The sequence below is a fragment of the Belonocnema kinseyi genome, chromosome 6, assembly GCF_010883055.1.
Source record: "Belonocnema kinseyi isolate 2016_QV_RU_SX_M_011 chromosome 6, B_treatae_v1, whole genome shotgun sequence".
In the NCBI taxonomy this organism is placed as follows: Eukaryota; Metazoa; Arthropoda; class Insecta; order Hymenoptera; family Cynipidae; genus Belonocnema; species Belonocnema kinseyi.
In genome coordinates, this window is record NC_046662.1 from 1,763,035 (window position 1) to 1,768,804 (window position 5,770).

The window sequence follows — 5,770 nt, forward strand, 5'->3', positions numbered from 1 at the left end:
AAATTAAATATTTTCCCGGTTCCATATAAATGGTTCACAATCCATACTGAACCCACCAATCAGACAACGAGCCAGCAGAAGGTGGATTTCAGCTTGTTACAACGGTGAACCCTAAATGATACGCAAAGAAACATCGGATAGTGGAAAACGGTAACGTCAAACTCAGACCATGCGCAGAACCGTCATCAAGTAACTTAAGCGTTTACCGTAAGCTACGGAACGCTATACAAAATCTCCCTATTGAGCGTTTACCGTATCTTACGAAACGCAATGCAAAATCTCCCTAATATATCTATTCTTTCTACATATGACGTATGACTACCTAAAAAGAGAGGGAGTGACCGCGCATTAACCTTATTTTAAAGGAGAGGCGAGAACTCCATAAAAGAGCTTTACGTTGCAACTCCAAAACAAAATTTGAATGTTTTAGAAATGAGGTCGATCATTTTTAAACCATCAAGCATCACTATCTAATTTCATTGGATGGAGAGATTCGATCAAAGACAGAGATTCTCCTTTTGTTTTAAATTTTTTGAAATTGTATTTTATAAAATAAACTTCATTCCACGCAAATTAGGTACAATATTTACGTGGAAATCTGTCTATTTTTCCTAAAATTTTTCAAGTTCCCTTATGGTAAAACAAAGCTTGAGCTTACATCCGCTCATTTCTTTTACCTTCCAAATTTTTCAAAGGATCTACCTTTTATTTCTTTTTCTCGTTTTGCCTCACAGAAGTCATGTGACTATTTTGGGAATTTTACTAATTCCTAAGCAGATGATTCTGTGAGATAAAACTCATTAAGGTTCATTGCACAGCAAATCTAATTTACCTTATAAATTTGTTTATCCTCGCTGCATTGGTTCTTGCAATTAACAAGTTGCCAATACAGACTAGGTGGAAAAAGTATTGAAAATGCAATGGTGTTCTTTTCCGCGTTACCCAAACCAAGTTGTCTTTTTTGCCAGGATATTCAGAGGCTTGCACACTGGCATCCTTGTGTTCCCATATGAATGGGTTGCGCAAGGATGAGCGGGTAGCCCTCCAGTGTAGCCTCTGTCTATTTAAGTGGAGACGAATTGTTGAGCAAGGGAAAAAGAGTAAAAGTTTTAATTTTGCAGTTAATTTTTTTTCTTATTTAAATGAAATTTAAATCCCTTTTATGTCATCCTTACCTAATTGGTTGGTGATCCAGTATCACGGTGAAACTTCGAAAGAATTTGCTCGTATGACGGAGTCAAAAACCAAACGGTTACTTCTGGCTAATGCTTGGTGTCGACTGTCGATCCCGTCGTTCCTCGGTTATCAGCCTGGTCCCAACCTTGTGGCTGCGATCATCCCTTCTACCTAAGTTGGTTTCGCACGCACCGGCACCTGTTTCTTATAGCGGTACTTGATACCTATATAATCCTTTCGCCCATGAATTCGCAAGTCATTGCAGGAGCGTAATTACGAGTATTTTCTGTTTCGCCTGCTCTTGCATCTTTTTTACCAATATGAATTAACTTTATATACTGAACTATTTTAGTGCCCCCCCCCCCTACACGAAGGAATGCCTCTATCGTGTTGCATTTTTCCAAATCGAGGCTCGAGCGTTTCCCGAGTTCTCGTGACTATTTATATAATCTTCATTTTTTAATTTATTTTCTAAACAACGAGTACGTTTCATCTCATAATTATCTTGGGACATTTCATTCATCCCATGAGCTTTACTTATATTTTTAATATCTTGTTCAGGTTCCTTTTGCCTATTCCTAGAGCTTACATTACGTGAACAATTATTTTCTCGCCCATATATACCATTTTCTACTGTACCACACAAGGGTTGTGAGTTTCTATTATTATAAAAGTCATTATAAGAATTATTGCCATTTGAACGATTGGGACCATTAGACCATTGACCATTTTTGTTTTAACAATTTTGAGGTCGATCAGCGAACGCATCATAATTTGTGTTTCGATTATCTATAGTTCTATGTTGATGATTTTCATACTGATACTCTTGACCTGAGTTATTATGACAACCCCGGTTTTGTCGAGTTTCAAAACCCCGATTTCTATCGTCGTATCGTTCCCGATTAATGTACTTTGTATTTTGATTTTCATAATGATCACGACTATTATAAACGCTATTTCTATCTGAATAATGATTTCTGTGACTTAATTCATAGTTTTCAAATTTTGATTCCCGCTGATCGTGCTTATAATTATTTTTATATTGATTTTCACGCGGATAACCCTGATTTGCATAAGTGTTATTGGCTCTGTAATTGTGTTTATCATTCTCCCGAAAATTATTTCTATTATCTCGGCGAAAGTTTTGCTGTCGATTATAATACTCTTCATTGTAGGCTGAATTATCTTAACGTGAATAGTGTTTACGGTAATTTAATGGTCCTGCTTGGTCCAGTTATTCCAAAAATTCAACAAATACTTCGCAAGTTTTCATATTTCTGATAATGAATGCGACCCTGACTTCCTTGTCAAAGTGTCTAGCTAAACCTTTTATCATGTCGTTTTCGGAGGGTGGTGGAAATAAAACACTTTCGTTGTTTATTATTATAAACGCATATTCCGATCTTGAGAGTTTTCCGAGTATATAGTAACCATATTGTAAATCCTTTCCAATTTTAAAACGGATATCAGCGTTCCAAAATTTTTAAATTTATTTTTGCTTAAAAGATATCAGATCATCGCTAAGGTTTTCGCGGACTACATTCCACCATTCTCTGGCCATCCCTTCTAGAAATGATTGAATTACAAATGGACAGTAATTTTTCCTAACGTAGATTGCTTTTAAGTATTGCTCGAATTCATTCAAAAATATCATAGGACGTTCACGATTAGTACCTGAAAATTTCGGAACTGGACAGTTTTTTATCCAAGGAATTCTCACATTTGAAACACCTATATTTCGGTCTACTCGTTTTTCTAATATACATTGTTGTTCCTCAGTGTCTTGAAATCGCTTTCTGTTTTGCATACTCGCAACAAACAGATCGGCTTGGTTTTCATGAATTTCTTTGCTTGCTATCGTTAACGAATTTACTTTTTGTTCGACGCTAATCATATTTTCCTCTGAGTATTTACCCTGAGCCTCGCACCTTTCATTCAAACCGCTGACTTCTCTATTTATTTTCTCGTTTAAGTTTTTAACATACAAATCAATTCTTTCGTGAACTACGGTCATTTCTTGGCTGGTTTTTTCCTGACTTTCTTTGACCGAGTCATATAATTTATTTTGGTTTCAGAATGTCTCGTTAACCCTCGCTTGTAAATTATTCATACCATTTATAATAATTTTCAATTTGTCTTCCAAAATTTTTTTCCCCTTAATGAGTTGAATTCGAATCACTATTTGATTGAAATTTTTCTCCCTCAGATTCATTTGCAAATTCATTAATTGTTGTTTCTTTATTATTTTCAAAAACCGATTTAGAGAGTTTAGTTTCTTTATTCCTTTTCCTTTCAGTATTATTTTCATTAGGTTTCTTATCTACCATTTTAAAAAAGTATTTTTAATTTAATTTTTTCCAAAAAAAATCAAATGTGAAATTTATATTCTTTATTTTTTTTGAATTTGCAGATCAATTCATTAATAATTCACTTTATCTACTTCTGAAGTTGGATTTTAAAACCATTTATTTAGTTTAATCATGTGTCTGGATTTTATTTCCTTTTAATTTCGCGATATTATTTTGGGTTACCTCTTTAAAGTTATTTTTGGCAATTTACTAATGCGTTTTCTGTGACCGAGGTTGATAGGTTTGTATTCATTCGGTAATGACATAAATAACATTCAATTAAATTCTGATGTGTTTACGACCTCTCTGTTGTCAAATACTAACAGGTTGTAATAGATCCGGCGCGACAGGTTCCGCAATGTTTTGATTCTGCAGACTATTTTTTATCTAAATTTAATTCACAAATGTCGCTCGATATCTATTTACGAATATTCGCAATTTCGTTCTCTTTGAATAACTTCTGTGTCCCACCAGGTAGGTACCAGTTGTAACATTATGCTCTATCTCTCTTTATAAGCTTATCATTATGTAATTGTAGCTCAAGATAATCATAATTGACAATCCAATGTGATACCAAAACTCAGAGATATAACTCACTTCTACCGTTTAATTTGATTTATATTTTAAAATTTATGTCTCGAAATTTCCACCTCATGAAATTAATCATAAATTTTGGATTTATAAATTTTAATTTGCCCTGCTCAGGAAGTTGGTACTGAGTACACACGTCGGTTCCAATCCTACTAGGGTGACAAACCTGAAACGAATCAATTTATCATTAACAAAATTCCCAAAAGAAACCCTATCAACAATTTCTGGTTCAAAATTGGCATTGAATTGTAATTCACTTTTCTCTACTTTTAATCCCTTGATCTTAAAATAGTGTTGCATCAGAAATCCCTTTGTTATGTAATTATCCCTGAGTTCTGGATCTATGGTGACTCTAATTTGAAACCTGTTCATTTTACCCCTTTTTTATGCAAATTGTTACTTCTATTTTTTTGGGAAGGATGAGCCCACAGAAGCGAGAATCAAAATTGCGGACTGAAAGATTGTAAACTAGTTGAAATCGCCTAAATTGCCATATTAATCAATTAATTTATTCAGTATATATACCCTAAAGGATTTTTACATTATGGTCTCGTTATGCAAATATACACGAAAAAGGTACTTATTCTATGAAAATAACAGGCAAACATCCATTTCCTACTCCTCGTACTTTACATTTTGGATCCCTACTCACTCAACCCTTCCGTTCTACTCCTCCCACCCACCCCCAACCTATGCCCCATTCGTGATCCACTCTTTTTGATACTGTAGATTACAAGTGAATGTTTCTTATGTATAAACAGATATAAATCGTTTGTCGACTGCATGTTTCTATATGCTATTGTCTACTATTGCTACTTCCCCCATCGTACGCTTATGCATTAATTTCCTATCACAATAGGATCACAGCACTGGACGTTCTACTTCTTTGGCCCTTTTCACAAAATTTCTCGCTCATCCGCAGAGGATGGCGTTCGGTTTCCCTTTAAGGGTTGCTGAGATCAATTCCTCTAGCTCATTTCCATTTTTATTTCCCAACCATTTTTTAACCCCTTCTGTCGACTCGCCATCCAGCTTTCCCCACGCAACCTCTCATCTAAAAATATGTTGGAGATTCTCTTCTTTCCTCCCACACCACCTGCACGAAACATCTTAATATCCTTCTTTCCCCGCTTTTCCTACATTTCCGCACCTTAGCCTCCCTCACTCTGCTTTAGTTTCGACACTCGTTTTTGCATCCTCCCAATATTTCTCTCTCCCGAGGATTGTTTTCCATTTCTTATATCCCATACAGTAAGATGAATTATCTATCCTACACCAATCGTTCTGCAATTCTTGTTTCTATTCCCTCCATGAGTTTTTCCAAGATCTTTTCCTCTTTCCCCCCTTCTCACGTCCATTTTATGGCTTCCCCGTCTCCTACCTCTCTACATGCTTTATCGAATGTTTTCCCCCATCTCGAAAGATTCCCATTTATTAGTCCTCTCATTTCCTCTTTGAGGCAAATTTTCAGCCATCTTTCATCCTTCATCTCACATATTCTCATTAGGTACCTGATCGCTCTGGTCCTAGTCTCAATTTCTATACTGTGTCTTCCTGATTCCATTCTCCAAATGTAGACTGGTGTTGTGCTATCTAGTCCCATTGCCATTTTAACCATCCTACCTTGCAGCCTTTCCATTACCTCGCTCCTTTTC